The sequence below is a fragment of the Macrobrachium nipponense genome, chromosome 35, assembly GCF_015104395.2.
Source record: "Macrobrachium nipponense isolate FS-2020 chromosome 35, ASM1510439v2, whole genome shotgun sequence".
Classification (NCBI taxonomy): domain Eukaryota; kingdom Metazoa; phylum Arthropoda; class Malacostraca; order Decapoda; family Palaemonidae; genus Macrobrachium; species Macrobrachium nipponense.
The window spans coordinates 40,179,339-40,197,647 of NC_061096.1; the positions used below are offsets into that span (position 1 = coordinate 40,179,339).

Below are 18,309 nucleotides of genomic sequence, written 5' to 3' on the forward strand. Positions count from 1 at the left end.
TTCTCCCAGCACAGAGGCCCTGATCTGACTGAGCAGAACTGGCAGATGCTGAACTGTACAACAGTGCCATTAAATAACTGTTGCCTCCTGCCCCTTACCCAATCTGGCATTACCTAACGTCTACCCATTTCGTAAAAGCAATTGTCACCTGTTGACCACCATTTTGAGGGAAATATTGAGTTATCCGTTCTTTGGAGGGACATTTGGAAGCGTGTTAACAGTTCCTGAGCATCGGTAGCCCAAACGCATTGAATCTGGGGGAAATAAACTTAAAAAAAAAAAAAAAACATATATATATATATATATATATATATCTATATATATATATATATATATATATATATATATATATATATATATATATATATTAGTATTTTAAACTAACTCTTGATGTGCACTGATATGTAAATCATCAAACTGATGTATATTCTCGTGGCTCTGAGTCGCCGTATTGACCGCCTGTTTCCATGACGTTCTTTCGGGAATATTAGATTCTTGAAAGACTGGATTTGTTATGCAAGCCAGTGGAACTGCAGTTTATTAATTTAGGTCATTTAGTCACGGTTAACTACAGGCCAGAACTCATACATAATCATGGCCTTTTTCAATAACCAATGCTGGCAAGACGCAAATTCCGCCAAACTACTTTCGATCTTTGTGACAGAAAAGCTTCATTAGATTGACGTTGATGCCTTTGACCTATTAAGCATTCGCCCACTTAACATGGAATCACTGAAGTTCTAAGCTATAAAATCAGTGAAACAATTTTGGATAGTTTTCCGAGTTCCATCAGAGTTACTTCTATAAGGATCACCAAGTAATTTGTAATTCATTTACTTCGGTCACTAGGGATATGTCAATACTCCAGCAGTCCTTATTACTGAAGAACTATTAATGATAGCGACTAACAATAAAAGTGACTGAGGACTGCTTAATCCAACTAAAAATTTTAAAAAAGAAAAATTGCATCAATGTGTTTCCTGCACTTTTGCCAATTTCTAAAAATAAGTTAAAAAAAAAAAAAACTTTCTGTTTTCATCACTGCAAAGACGAAAATAAGATCTCCTCATTAGCAGCTCGACAACAGACCAAAAATGACCGCGCGAGACAAAACAGTTTCGAAAGGTTGCTCGAACCTTCCCGGGCAACCGAATCACTCTTGCTTCAGTGGTTCGGTCTGGGCGAATCCTCCTGTCCAAGATTCACGCCCGTTGGTTCGGAAACTGCGAGGAGACTCATCTAGACTCGTCGGGAGACAGACTCGTATGGAGACAAACTTATCTGGAGACAAACACATCTGGAGACCGACTCACCTCGAGGCAAACTCATCTGGTGACAGACTCACCTCGAGGCAAACTCATCTGGAGACAGACTCACCTAGAGACAAACTCATCTGGAGACAGACTCACCTAGAGACAAACTCATCTGGAGACAGACTCACCTAGAGACAAACTCATCTGGAGACCGACTCACCTAGAGACAAACTCATCTGGAGACAGACTCACCTAGAGACAAACTCATCTGGAGACAGACTCACCTAGAGACAAACTCATCTGGAGACAGACTCACCTAGAGACAAACTCATCTGGAGACGCTCACCTATTACAAACGCATCTGGAGACGATCACCTAGAGACCATCTGGAGAACGACTACCTAGAGACAAACTCTCTGGAGACAGACTCACCTAGAGACACTCTAGATCTCCTAGACAAACTCATCTGGAGACAGACTCACCTAGACAAAACTCATCTGGAGACTCCGCAAAACCTAGAGACAAACTCATCTGGAGACAGACTCACCTAGAGACAAACTCATCTGGAGACAGACTCACCTAGAGACAAACTCATCTGGAGACAGACTCACCTAGAGACAAACTCATCTGGAGACAGACTCACCTAGAGACAAACTCATCTGGAGACAGACTCACCTAGACAAACTCATCTGGAGACAGACTCACCTAGAAGACAAACCAACAATATGGAAGGACAGACTCACCTAAAGACAAAACACCCAACTGGGAGACCAGACGTCCTTATTGAAAACAGAACCTCAATCTTGGAGGCCAGACCTCACACGCCTTACAGCACACAACTCATTGGAAAGGAAGACTCCCCCACCTTAAGACACAAACCCTCATCTGGAAAGGACCGACCCAAAAACACCTAGAGACAAACTCATCTGGAGACCGACTCATCTAGAGATGGAAAACGATAAAACAAGTGATAATACTCAAGAGAAAAACTCTCCTTCGGACGGGTGTAAATATGTATGCGAGATGCAAAGGATGAAGCATTCAGATCTGTGTATCTATTAATAATAATAATAATAATAATAATAATAATAATAATAATAATAATAATAATAATAATAATAATAATATATGTGTTTCGATGCAAATCCAACCGCGTGTGTTTTTTGACGTAGTTTTGAAACCTTATGGAAAGTAAAACAAATTAGAGTAATACATATGTAACAGCCAAACGATCATAATTTGTTTGCCTTTGTTCCTTGAGAATTAAAACAAGTCAAGAAATATATGTGGTCAGTTGTAATTCATTTCGAGAAGCAACAGGGACGAAAACTATTTATCATAATTATTTTTCCTTGAAATGAGAAGTGAGTAGTATTCAATAGATTGCAAAACACAACAAAAATCAGTAGTAGTACTAATAGCAGTAGTAGCAGTATTTGCTATAATGACGGTAGTTGCAGAAATAATTATGAGAGTTACTTCTGACATTTTCACAATTAGCAATCAAACGAATTTTAATACATGTTTTTTAATTTATTTTTGTTTGTTTCTTAAACTGAAGAAAGTCACAGAACATAAAAAATAATGAAAGTAACAGCAGTAACAGTAGCAGTGACCTTACGCAATAATATATGAGCAAAACTGACGTTGTGTAAATAATGAACGCCTTGGGCTCTTGATATATTCCCCGTTATTACCAGTAATAACAGTGGTAAAAATAACAGCATTACAGACATTCGCTATTATCCTCCTACGCGTGGATTTTGTCCGAAACAAGAAGTTCGAAATTGGTAACAAAGCGGAAAGGAAGAGGAGGAGGAGAAGATGTCTCAATCACATTGCCTTCAAATATAATCTTCTCCGTTTCAAAGGCGGACTACACACACACACGCACACACACTGGCGCGTGTACACCGTAGTCAGCTTCTTGTACAGCTGGAAGGAAATATATATATCGAAGCCTGAATAACGAATAAGATAGGACACCATTCTATGGATGTAAAGTTGTATGCTATCCGGAACCTTTTTCTCTCTCCTTCAACATTCCTATAACCGAATAAAACCAACGGGGGGAAAACCAGAAGGAAAAAAACAAGGGCGGGGAAAAAAAGGACAGATTGTGTCTGTCTGGAAAAACTTCACCAAACAGAAGAACCTTGGCTAAGGCACCTCGCAGGTTATAGGTTGACGGGGTACGTTCGTGGGAAGAAAGAGAGAGAGAGAGAGAGAGAGAGAGAGAGAGAGTAGAGAGAGAGAGAGAGAGTGAGAGAGAGCGAGAGAGAGAGAGAGAGAGAGAGTGAGAGAGAGAGAGAGAGAGAGAGAGAGAGAGGAAGTTGGCAATGACTTTTAATGGGGCTCAAAGAGGCGAGCCTTAATGAAGGAGGAAGTTTTTGAGTAGGCGGTTTCCAGTTTTGGATTGACCCTCCAAGGAAAAAATAAATTTATGCTTGTTGGATGGCTATTGGGTGACAAGTTCATGTGGGCATCCGATTTTAAAGGAATGAATATACATATATACATATATATATTACACACACACACACACACACACACACACATATATATATATATATATATATATATATATATATATATATATATATATATATATATTATAATGCTTGGCATCAAAAGGAAAACATTTTTTTCTAATTATAATATCTTGGCATCATAAGGAGAACATTTCTTTCTAATTATGTCTTGGCATCAAAAGAATTTTTTTTCTGATTATATCTTGGCATCAAAAGGAAAATTTTTTTTTTCTAATTATATCTTGGCATCAAAAGGAAATTTTTTTCTAATTATGTCTGGGCATCAAAATGAAAAAATAAATTTTACTAATTATGTTTTGGCATCAAAAGGAAAATTTTGTTCTAATTATGTCTCAAAAGGAAAATTTTGTTCTAATTATGTCTTGGCATCAAAAGAAAAAAAAAATTCTAATTATGTCTTGGCATCAAAAGGAATACATTTTTTTTCTAAGTATGTCCTGGCATTAAAAGAAAACAAATATTTTTCTCTAATTATGTCTTGGCATCAAAAGGAATTTTTTTTTTCTAATTATGTCTTGGCATCAAAAGAAAATTTTTTTTCTAATTATGTCTTGGCATCAAAAGAAAATTTTTTTTCTAATTATGTCATGCCATCAAAAGGAAATTTTTTTTCTAAGTATGTCTTGGCATCAAAAGAATTTTTTTTTCTAATTATATCTTGGCATCAAAAGGAATTTTTTTTTCTAAGTATGTCTTGGCATCAAAAGAATTTTTTTTTCTAATTATGTCTTGGCATCAAAAGAAAATTTTTTTTCTAATTGTGTCTTGGCATCAAAAGAAATTTTTTTTTCTAATTATGTCTTGGCATCAAAAGGAAATTTTTTTTCTAAGTATGTCTTGGCATCAAAAGAATTTTTTTTTCTAATTATATCTTGGCATCAAAAGGAAAACATTTTTTTAAAAATTATGTCTCGGCATCAAAAGAAATTTTTTTTCTAATTATGTCTTAGCATCAAAAGGAAAACAGTTTTTTTTTTCATTAAAATGCCTTAGCATCAATAGGAAAATACTTTCTTTTTAACTAAAGTCTTAGTATCGTAAAGAGTAACAATGACATTTAATGGATTAATAAATAACGGGTGAAATAACAATAATAACTTTACAGCCATTAAATATAATGACTCCTAATGCCTATTTTCTCAGAAGAGATGGAACCATAGCGTCTTCACAACCACTTTTCCCTTCTCGCCTGTTGTTTTTCTTGGGTGGGGGTGGTGGGGGGTGGGGGGTTGGGGGGTTGGGGGTTGAGTTATGAATGTGCTAACTTTATAATTAAGATCTTTCCCTACAGTTGCCACTTCCTAGGCTTTCTGAGTTTGAAATTGTAGAGACGAAACGAACAGGTGTATTTCATATTGCATTACTTGAAAAAGATTAAACTAAAAAGCTGAAAATTTAGTTTTGGATGACTAATCCTACAAAATAATCCTATAAAAAATTAAGCTTGAATGAAAGAACCATCAATGTGACGCATACTATTCTCATATACTGTTACGTCTATTAATAATAATAATAATAATAATAATAACTGCAAAACATTTTTCTCTTTCCTGTAGATTAATCCATTTTTCTCTCTCTAGTAGATTAATCCATGTCTTCTCTTGCATTTCTTTCTCTTTTCTGTAGACTAATCCATATATTCACTTTCCTGCAGATTAATCCGTTTTCTTTTCCCTGTAGATTAATCTGTTTTTTTAATACTTCCTGTAGATCAATCCATTTTTCTCTTTCTTTTAGATTAATCCATGTTCTCTTTTTCAGGTAGATTGATCCATTTGGTATCTTTCATGTAGGTCAGTGCAATCTTTTTTCTTTTTACATTCCTGAACAAGTAAAATTCCCTTCGCATACATAATTAATACTGGTTTTATTATATTCAGCACTGGCCAGGAGCTAGAAATGATTAGCCTCACGAATAACCCTTCCCCGGATAGACAGACAAAATACAAAAGACCTAATTAAAGTGTGCATTATTAAATACTAGAATCATATTCGTTTGGTCCATTCGTAGTTTGTTCTGGCCGTAGCTGAGTTTGGTATCTCTAATAAGTTATGCGTGCTCTAGCAAAACAACACCTTGCATATATATATATATATATATATATATATATATATATATATATATATACATACGTATGTGTGTGTGTGTGTATAACGTTATCACGAAAGTTTGGAACGTGATAAATCCATAAATAAAGGTATAAGCAACGTTGTTTATTTTTTCCTTCGTGGCTTATACCTATATTAATTATATAATATATATATATAATATATATATAGTTACAATATATATATTATATATTGTCAGGTTTGCTGATAGTCTTTTCTTAAATTACCTTGTTGAGTTGTTTGCCCTTCCCTGGTATTTTGAGGGTTGTTTACATGTATTTTGTTTAGGGAGGCGAGGTGTCGTTCGTGTCTCAGTTTGAATTTCAGGCTGTCAGGTTTCTGGTTTGAGGAGGCTCACCAGTCCAGTTCTTGGAGGAGAACTCGGTAGCATCTAGTTTCGAGTATCACCTTGCTTAATGGTATGAGTAGCAGCAGACTTCGTTCGACAGTGAGATGGTTTTGGCAATGGTTACCTGTGGATATCGGAGGAGGACATTGACCTATACTCTTTTTTTTTCCATCTGTCCACCCGCCATTCAGCAATAATAACAAATCCTATTTCGGCAAATGTTAACGGTGTAATTCGCATACAGTAAATTATTAAAACCCTTTCAGTTGCAAATGTACATATATATATATATATATATATATATATATATATATATATATATATATATATATGGATGTGTGTGTGTGTGTGTGTGTGTGTGTGTGTATTGTGTGTATGTATGTATATATACATGCATATATATTACTCCCTTTTTGGTGTAATTCACAAAGCAAAGTGAACTAGATATCAGTTGGCATATATATATATATATATATATATATATATATATATATATATATATATATATATATATATGTGTGTGTGTGTGTGTGTGTGTGTGTGTGTAGGTACGTGCATATTATAATATATACTACATATTATTTACAATAATGTAGGTGTACAAGACAATACTATAGAGTTTTTATTGTTATTTTTCCCATGACATTCCTTCTAAACTATGAATGGGTGGTTACAAGAATTGAGCTATTATTCCACTGACCTCAATGTAACGCAGAAATCATGAAATTACAGACCACGGACTTACACCTCCCTCATTCTCAAACGAAAAAAAGGGCAAATATAAGGTTAAAGTTTAAAGTTACTTTTTTTTCCACTTCCTGGGAAAGACCGGAGTTCCTGGATGAAGTTACCGAGGTTCATGACTTTATTCCGTCGCTCGTGGATGGAATATACGAGCCAAGATCGTGGCACACACATACAAGCATTATACAGGCATATGCACCTTATCACGATCTTGATACCAACATACAAAATTTATACAGGCATATGCACTGTATGCAAGATCTTGATACAGCCATACACACATTATACAAGTGTATACACTGTATGCAAGATCTTGATACAAACATTACACAAGCATATGCACTGTATGCAAGATCTTGGCACAAACATACAAAATTTATACAAGCATACGCACTGTATGCAAGATTTTGATACAACCATACAAACATGATACATGCATACACACTGTATGCAAGATTTTGATACAACCATACAAACATGATACAAGCATACGCACTGTATGCAAGATCTTGATACAAACATTACACAAGCATACGCACTGTATGCTAGATCTTAATAAAAACATACAAACATAATACAAGCATACGCACTGTATGCAAGATCTTAATAAAAACATACAAACATAATACAAGCATACGCACTGTATGCAAGATCTTGGCACAAACAGTCAAACATTATTCAAGCATACGCACTGTATGCAACATCTAGATAAAAACACATAAAACATTATACATGCATACGCACTGTATGCAAGATCTTGGCACAAACACTCAAACATTATTCAAGCATACGCACTGTATGCAAGATCTTGATAAAAACACACAAACATTATACATGCATACGCACTGTATATGCAAGACCTTGATACAAACATACGCACTGTATACAAGATCTTGATAAAAACATGCAAACATTATACGAGCATACGCACAGTGTGCGGTAGTTTGATGAAGCAGACGTATCATAATTGCATAAGTGTTTATGTGCTGACATTTACCTGTTAATTTAGGGTCTTATTTTTTAAGATCTTTTATCACTAGGCGAAATATCGTCAGTCACGGTACAGGTGTGTAATATTGTATATATGACGAGAGAGAGAGAGAGAGAGAGTAATAATAATAATAATAATAATAATACTTTATTTCCAATATATATACATTGGGTATTATAACATTATATACAAGAAAACAACATATAGTGATTATCTGATATTCTCTATTTCCTTATGATTACATTAAAATTTAACATTTACATGAATAGTGCTTTTATAGAAATTATTTGACTAGCAACTAAAATACATTTGGTACACTACTTGCATTAATATGACTTTAAAATAGAAAAAATAATTTAATAATAGTAAAACTCATTAAAGTTCTATACTGGGTGCAAAATTATAGTAGACACCATAAAACATTGAAAACAGATATACATATATACATAAAACCAATCCACAAGTTTCTAACTAAAATCTTGTAGAAAACATATATTTCCTAAGATTTGCTTTAAAAGTGTCGAGATTCGCCGTTGTTTTCAATGACTCAGGTAGGGTATTCCACATCGTTGGTCCTCGTACCGTAAAGCATCTACTTCCCAAGTCTGTGGTGGTTCTCGGTATATACAGGTCATTGTTTTGTCTCGTTCGTCTTGTCCCTACCAGCTCCAACTGTTATAAACTTAAAAAGCCAAATTGGTATTAAACTTCGCATAACTTTAAAAACTCCTACACAAATGTCGAATTTAATCCTTCGTTCAACATTTAGCCATTCTAATTTATCTAAAATTGGTGATGCATGGTCATATTTTTTGGCCTTACCATCAACTACTTTTGCCGCAAAGTTTTGTAGTTTTTGAACCCGTTGTAATTGTTGTTTAGTAGTAGTTCCCCAAATCTTTAAGCAATAATTTATTATGCTCAGTGCAAGCGACTGAACTACCATCGCCCTCATGTCAATATCGAATCTGTCTTAATTCTGTTTAAATATATTAAGGTTCCATTTACTTTTCTACATATTTCAGATACGTGTACATCAAAAAGCATATATTGGTCAAAATAAATACCTAGATTTTTTACGTGTACACTTCTTTCAATTTGATGGCCATTAAAGTTTAGAACGGTATCTAATGGGATCTGTGATACATATTGCCTTGTACCAATGAAAATTATTTTAGTTTTTGATTCATTTACATTTAAACCATTTAGTTGAAAATATCGCAGTCCTGCTTCTAATATAGCTTCTGCCTTTGTGATGAGAGTGGGTATATCATTTATACTACCTCCAATTAAAAATTGACTGTCGTCTGCATATTGTACGAGAAGATAGTCTTCTAAAAATTTTGCCATATTTTTGAAGTAGTCCTGTATAAAAACAAAAAACTGCCATATCATTGATATGAATAAGAAAGAGCACGGGGCCTAAAATAGAGCCCTGGGGGACTCCAAAAATGTACTTGTTTACGAGAAGAGATGGTATTATCTAGTCTGACTATTTGAAAACGATTTTGTAAGTAGTACTAAACCAAAAAGAATCTATTTTCATTTTCCTACACTTATTTAACAAATTTCGTGGCTAACGCTATCAAATGCCTTTGAAAGATCTAACAATATGAGTAAGTTTATCTTTTGATTGTCATATTTTTATAAATCCTTTCCGATAGCTTAGTAATGCCATTTCAGTAGACAGGTGAGGCCTAAATCCATATTGTGTAGAGGACAATAATTTATTTTGTTCAAGATATTCAAGTAATTGATTTGTTACTATTTTCTCTAATATTTTTGACAAAATGGGAAGAAGAGATATAGGTCGGTAGTTTTCAACGTTTTCTGGGTCGCCACTCTTGTAAAATGGTACAACATGAGGCAGCTTCCATCCATCTGGTAAATACCAGTTACTATTGAGGTATTGACTATTATTGTTAAATAAAAGGCTATTACAGGTAACGCATCTCGAATGAACGAAGGGCTATTCCATCTGATCCTACTGAATTTGTGTCATTTAAATTCTTAACTGTGAGAATAACTGTATTAACATCAACTGGCTGAGGTCTAAAAAGCTAATCACATCTTTCAGTTGATTCGTTATTTACGGGTATCTACGGTCTCTATGATTATCATGAATATTCTCTTGTGATTTCTCATAAGCCGTCTTTCCAACGTTCGAAAAATATTCATTAAATTCCTCAGCCTTTTCTATTTTATTGTCACAATTTAATATATGGGTATTGACCTTCGGGTTTGGAATCATTTCATGAACAATATTCCATTTATTACGTATATTTCCTTGACAATTACTGAATTTGTCTTTAAAGTGTTTCGTTTTATTTGTCTTAACTAGATACCTGGGTACGTTTCTTTTCGTCTCTATACAGACGTCGTAATGTTTCGTTCATTCTATAACTTGTACCTATTTTGAAGGGCATCTCTAAACTCGCATCGCTTCTTTAACATCGCTACTTATCCAGGGAGCTGGGGGTCGGGTAATTTCTCTAGTTACATATGGGGCACATTCATTTAGACCATCAATGAAAGTTCTGCTAAAAGTATCCACTTGGGTATTTACACAGTCTGTTTCCATTATGAGGTTAAAGACTGGATTCCTATTCAGCAAGTTGTCACGAAATTATTTAGATCATAATTTACCAGATTACGGTATGTTTTTACTATTGGGAGTCTTTTTTGGCTTGGAAATGTTTATTCTAAGTGTAGTCATCTCATGGTCGGCAATTGAACTAGAAATCACACCGGCATCATCTGAAACCATTTGTAGTTTGTTTGTAATTACAACGTCTAGTAATGTAGCAGAAGTGTCTGTTATCCTTGTCGGTTCCTTTATTAATTGGTTAAGGTTTAACTGATACAAAAATTTTATTTAATCTATTATTGGGAATAAAAAGGTCGTCATTTAAATCCCCAAGAATAAAAACAGGCTTCCTACGTAAACATATTTCTCTAAAGGTATCCTTAATATACTCAAATGAAGAGGCAAGTGCTTTCGGATGTCGATATACACCCCACAATAAATGACGGTAGCTTTTTTTGTTGTACAGCAATCCATATATCTTCTACTCCTTCTACTTTATCATTACTATTTTTAATTTTGGTTACTTTTAAATCATTTCGTACATAAATGCAGGATCCCCCACCTCTTCCAAGATCACAACGATAAATAGTAAAGTCAGATATGTGAACAAATTTGTCCTGTAAAGTAGCTCCAACCAGGTTTCACTTACACATAAAATGTCAATATTTCTTTCTTGTATTAATAATTCCACTTCGTCGATGTGTGATAACAGAGACTGAGCGTTTATATGCTCGATAGTTAAGAGATTCCATGGAGCCATTTCTGTGTTCGTAGTATCCACGGAGATTTTTGCGGCGCTGTCTTCTTGGCCGTAATCCTATAGAGCTTGGCGGCGACAAAGACGCTGCTTGTGACCAAATCCGTGGCAGAGGTTTACATCGGATTCTGTGGTCGTAGCGACAAGACGATTGATGTGATTAAATTCGCCACAATTATAGCATCCGGACGTATGTTGCCTTGATTTTGGTGAGGTCTGTCTCTTTCCATATTATCATATCTTCGATTTCTTCGGTAGTTATTATGGTACTGTTGTCTTCCAGATGGATTTTTGTCTTCAGATGGATTTTTGTCTTCCATCAAGTGATATGCATGTACTGACTTCCAGCATTATCTAAAGGCTGATAAGTTTTTCTAGTTCTTTGATGATTTTCCGGATTTTTAAGCAGCCATTCACTTGATCTTTTAGTATTTTTTCCAGTCGTTACATAAATTGAATTGATTACACTGTCGATGTATAGTTTCGAGTAGTCGAATAGCGCCATATCTATTTAGGAAGACTCCCGAGTTCTCGTTTCCTTGGTGATAACATAGCTCGTCCACTTCTCCTGTTCCCAATTTGTTTAAAAAGAGAGTTCGCATTTTATGACTGATACGCCATTATTGGAACTCCACTCAAGAAGCTCATTATTATGATAGTTTATGGTGTCTTCTAATTCATTTGCTCGTAGGGTGGGCAAGATCTGACATATTTTTTATCTCCATATTTTCATTGATACGTTTTAATTCTGTTATGAGAGTCCCTATATTATCTATATATTGGATGAAGTTTCACTTTCTAATATATCATGGATGCCACAATACTAGGATGCATCTCGATGGTGTCCAGTCTAATTTTTCTGTTACCCAGCTTGTAATGAGATCAATGTTAGCTCCATAGACTGTTCTTATGAAGGTATTTTCTCCTAAATCCGTCTTACGTATTTCTCGTAGATTCGTGTCACCCAGAAGAAGCGTTCCATTTTCTATGTTTCTAGGTTCTGACAAATTATTTTCCAGGGTAGTTTGTCTGTTTGTTCCAATATAATCTTCCACAGAGGTTAGACGGTCACTCAATCTATTTATTGTTACATTTGCTTGCTTTAGCATCTCGTTCAGTTCCTTTATTTCGGAGGTCTTTTGATTCAGATTTTCTTTAACTTGGTGTCATTCTTCCCTAATTTCCGTAAATCTTCGTTATCCGTCGTCAATGTTGTGAAACTGATGTTTGTAGCCTTCTCTGGTGTTCGATCATTCTCTTTATGGTAATTCAAAATTAGAGTAATTAACCTGTCTTTAGAAACCCAAATATTATTAATGCCCAGCTTTTTGCAATGTTTCTGCAGATCGGGCTTTGTAAAGTTATTGTTCAAGAAATCCCCCGTAGGGTTTTCAAGGCTAGGAGTCTGAAGGGTAGCAGTTTCACTGGCCATCGTTTTTCTTCTTTTTTCAAATCTGTTTTGTGCAGTGGTAGTGACGTCACAGCAGACGCTTAGTGCGCATGCGCAACTTTGGAAAAAATTTGAACGGGAGACCTGTAGGAAATTTTCCCAGCTTTTAAAGCCTACAAAAACTAAGTTCGGGGTAAAAAGAGGTCGTAAATCACGTCACTATCACGTCACTACACTTTCATAAGCACAATCCATACACATATGCAGGTTGAGGGCATCTCCGTATCAGAAAAAACAGAGGACATTAAGGAGCGATGTCAAAACAACCGTCCCAGTATCGAGAGAGAGAGAGAGAGAGAGAGAGAGAGAGAGAGAGAGAGGCTTTAATGCAGTGGTACTTGAACTTGTCATTACCACGCCCCCTCTAAGAGTTCGTATCCCTCCACGACCTCCTTGCATCTATGAGTAAATTTGCCTGCCAGATTAAAAAAAAAAAAAAAAAAAAAAGGAGAGAGAGAGTGAGAGAGAGAGAGAGAGAGAGAGAGAGATATAGAGAGAGAGCTGGTTTCGGGGGATGGGGAGGGAGGTAAATACAAAACAAGGTAGGTCCAACGAGTCTAACTAGAGTGGCAGACTTTAGGAAAGTAACGTTATAAGTCGATACTTTTGCATTTTTTTTCATAAACTTCTGATTATTAGTTCCTCACTCTTGTTAAGAGAATAACGAACACATTTGAGAATTTAAAATTTTTTTCCCTATGGCTTCCGTGTCGCCTGGATGTTTTTTCTAGTAGACTATCAATTTTCTTGTCATTTTTATTTATGATATATGTATATATATATATATATATATATATATATATATATATATATATATATAGTACTGGTAATCTTCTTAGGCACGAAGATATAGTGATTAAGTTGTATTCCTATGTAGAATACAACTGAATATATATATATATATATATATATATATATATATATATATATATATATATATATATATATATAATATAGACTCAAAACACGATTATATGTATACACTATACGACTATACGCCCATTTAAAAGAATTACAGCGTATTCCCTGTATACTGTCAAATTTATTATCATGAAACCGAAAAATAATGAAGCAATAAAGTGAGATACGCATCTACAGAAAACGCAAAAGTTTAATTCTGGTTTCTTTTCAATTTCACTCGCTAAAATTACACGTCGCCAAATTCGCCCATTTTGTCCTTTCCCATTGAGATGGCGCCTGGAATCCAGAATGATTTAATTTGCTGTTTCTCAGTTCTCGGAAAATTACAAATTACTTCGCAAGGCTCTTATTCGACTTGCTTTATTGCTTCCCTCTTTTCGACTGGGAATAAAGGTCTTACTTCTTTTTCTCCTTATTCGAGTTCTTAGGGAACTTTTGAACTTTTCCGTATTGGCTAATCGTGGGTACTGTGACTGTCCGGAAACTATTCTACATACATACATACATACATACATACATAAATACACACACATACACACACACACACACACACACATATATATATATATATAAATATAAATATACTATATATATATATATCATATATATATATATATATATATATAAGCCCATACAAACACCAAAATATAGAAAGTAAGTACTATATTTAAGAGACAGTTGTCTCTCTCTTCTGGTAGGTAATGATTTATTACCAACCTGAAAAGAGTGACATCAGCCTCTGAAATATAGTACTTACTACTTTCTATATTTTGGTGTTTTTATTGGCTCCTTTTATTAGATCGAATTCTGTTGTAAAAAAACATTTTTACCATTCATATCATATATACATATACATATGTATATGTAATATATATATATATATATATATATATATATATATATATATATATATATATATATATACAGTATATCCCTAAATCCACTGTAGAAAGGTGAGTAAAAACGGGGACTTGACACAAGTACTTTCGTAGTATATTTGTTCCAAGCATGTGTTCCTTCGTGCTACATTGCATATATATAATATATATATATATATATATATATATATATATATATATATAAAACATATAGATATATATATATTATATATATATATATATATATATATATATATATATATATATATATAGGGAAAAATACCCACTGTGTTAGGGAGTCTATGCAACCTGTCATGATGTACAGTCAACCCTGACGTTTCCCCAGTACAAAGGCACCTACAGGAAGACAAACATATATAGGCATATATCAAAGCCGTAATCTGCCTTCTGCTACACCCTCGATGACGCGAAAGGGTTAATCTCTGTTGTTCGCGTTCTCCTCCGTATGGGGACCTAATTTTGGGCAGATAACGACGCAGTAGCTTCCTCGTGAAGGTCAGTGTCAGGGTCAGGTCAGTAGGTGGAGCAAGGCATCAGGCGGAAATGAACGTGTGAAATATGAGGTTAGAGAGAGAGAGAGAGAGAGAGAGCTGTTCTTTCCTCGCTTACTCTATTTGGACGACTTTGAAAAGGAATATTTATTTGATAATTTACTAAGAAGAAACGGATAAGTATGTCCTTTTGACAAAATAGAGAATGGAATGAAAAGTGATGTAAACACAATAAGAAATTCCGGTGCTTTTATAACAATGTTTACACTAGAATTTACGAAACTAGTTGGATTCCCTGCCAATCAATCTACCTATCTTTCTCACACACACACACACCACACCAACACACACCCACACCACAACACACACATATATATATATATATATAATATATATATATATATATATATATATATAATATATATATGAAGACGAAAATTCCAACCTTTTCCCAACAGCACAAAAAACGAATCGCGCCGTCACTATTCATCCCCATCACGTAGAGAAGTCACTTTGCGGCTTCTGAATTGCTTAAAGGTCATACTTTGCTTGGAATTCCTCTCAAGGCACAAATTTCCTTCCTTTTTCCCACCACCCGCACCCCTTCCCAAATTCTATGGCTGAACTACTAACCCGCTGGCTCCAGTCAAGTTGACGGTTACTCGTTCCTGGAAAATTTGCTGGAAGGACTGTTATTATAATGACATTTATTTGGGGAAGTCGTTGGCAGGCACCCACACACACACACACATGCACACACACATATGCACACATACACACACACAGACCAACACACGCACACGAGAGTTCGTTAAGGTCTTGTTGCCAATTAGAACTGATTGGGTGAGAATTGGACATTGAAATGGCTAAATTAAATAACGGAATCAGAGGGACTTGTCTTGTGGAGTACCATTGAGGCAATAATAAACAGTAAAGCAACAGGTGGGTCACAACCCTCAGATAATAGTCTTTTATTCTAATGTTTAATCAGGTGATAATTTGTCGTTCGGTCCAGCTTTAATCAACACATTTTGATTTTTAAAACACCCACTGATCTATCAATTCACTATTATCTTGTTCCTCAAATTTATTCTGAGATGTGGCTAGTATATCTTAATTAAATGCCAGTTGTAACTACTTGAACTCTAATGCAGTCAGTTTTTTTTATTTTCTTTTAAGAAAGTTTGAATGATGAAATTCTTTCCAGTTTCCAGGGTACAGAAAGGATTTTTACTATCATTTCTACCTAAATTATAGATAAAGGAAGCGATCTATAAACTTATAATTCAAAAGACACATGAGATCTAATCCTTACATTAGTTTGTTTTATGAAGCAGACGTATCATAATTGCATAAGTGTTTATGTGCTGACATTTACCTGTTAATTTAGGGTCTTATTTTTTAAGATCTTTTATCACTAGGCGAAATATCGTCAGTCACGGTACAGGTGTGTAATATTGTATATATGACGAGAGAGAGAGAGAGAGAGAGAGAGAGAGAGAGAGAGAGAGAGAGAGAGAGAGGCTTTAATGCAGTGGTACTTGAACTTGTCATTACCACGCCCCCTCTAAGAGTTCGTGTATCCCTCCACGACCTCCTTGCATCTATGAGTAAATTTGCCTGCCAGATTAAAAAAAAAAAAAAAAAAAAAAGGAGAGAGAGAGTGAGAGAGAGAGAGAGAGAGAGAGAGAGATATAGAGAGAGAGCTGGTTTCGGGGGATGGGGAGGGAGGTAAATACAAAACAAGGTAGGTCCAACGAGTCTAACTAGAGTGGCAGACTTTAGGAAAGTAACGTTATAAGTCGATACTTTTGCATTTTTTTTTCATAAACTTCTGATTATTAGTTCCTCACTCTTGTTAAGAGAATAACGAACACAATTTGAGAATTTAAAATTTTTTTCCCTATGGCTTCCGTGTCGCCTGGATGTTTTTTCTAGTAGACTATCAATTTTCTTGTCATTTTATTATGATATATGTATATATATATATATATATATATATATATATATATATATATATATATATATATATATATATAGTACTGGTAATCTTCTTAGGCACGAAGATATAGTGATTAAGTTGTATTCCTATGTAGAATACAACTGAATATATAATATATATATATATATATATATATATATATATATATATATATATATAGACTCAAAACACGATTATATGTATACACTATACGACTATACGCCCATTTAAAAGAATTACAGCGTATTCCCTGTATACTGTCAAATTTATTATCATGAAACCGAAAAATAATGAAGCAATAAAGTGAGATACGCATCTACAGAAAACGCAAAAGTTTAATTCTGGTTTCTTTTCATTTCACTCGCTAAAATTACACGTCCGCCAAATTCGCTCCCATTTTGTCCGTTTCCCCATTTGAGATGGCGCCTGGAATCCAGAATGATTTAATTTGCTGTTTCTCAGTTCTCGGAAAATTACAAATTACTTCGCAAGGCTCTTATTCGACTTGCTTTATTGCTTCCCTCTTTTCGACTGGGAAGAAAGGTCTTACTTCTTTTTCTCCTTATTCGAGTTCTTAGGGAACTTTTGAACTTTTCCGTATTGGCTAATCGTGGGTACTGTGACTGTCCGGAAACTATTCTACATACATACATACATACATACATAAATACACACACATACACACACACACACACACACACACACATATATATATATATATATATATATAGTATATATATATATATATATATATATATATATATATATAAGCCCATCCCACAAACACCAAAATATAGAAAGTAAGTACTATATTTAAGAGACAGTTGTCTCTCTCTTCTGGTAGGTAATGATTTATTACCAACTGAAAAGAGTGACATCAGCCTCTGAAATATAGTACTTACTACTTTCTATATTTTGGTGTTTTATTGGCTCCTTTTATTAGATCGAATTCTGTTGTAAAAAAACATTTTTACCATTCATATACATATATACATATACATATGTATATGAATATATATTATATATGATATATATATATATATATATATATATATATATATATATATATATATATATATATATACAGTATATCCCTAAATCCACTGTAGAAAGGTGAGTAAAAAACGGGGACTTGACACAAGTACTTTCGTAGTATAGTATTATTCCAAGCATGTGTTCCTTCGTGCTACATTGCATATATATATATATATATATATATATATAT

The 18,309-nt window shown here is 34.3% G+C and overlaps 2 protein-coding genes across 2 annotated transcripts in view; one reads left to right on the forward strand and one right to left on the reverse strand.

The window, feature by feature from the left end:
- LOC135208666 (uncharacterized) overlaps positions 1 to 18,309 on the forward strand; it is a 167,250-nt gene that overhangs the window by 24,909 nt on the left and 124,032 nt on the right. Inside the window, exon 2 of the mRNA XM_064241095.1 lies at positions 5,567 to 5,594. The gene's annotated coding sequence lies outside the window, so the exon portion shown is untranslated. The remainder of the gene's footprint in view (positions 1 to 5,566; positions 5,595 to 18,309) is intronic.
- LOC135208153 (uncharacterized) overlaps positions 1 to 18,309 on the reverse strand; it is a 41,750-nt gene that overhangs the window by 5,130 nt on the left and 18,311 nt on the right. The gene's annotated exons all lie outside the window — the stretch shown is intronic.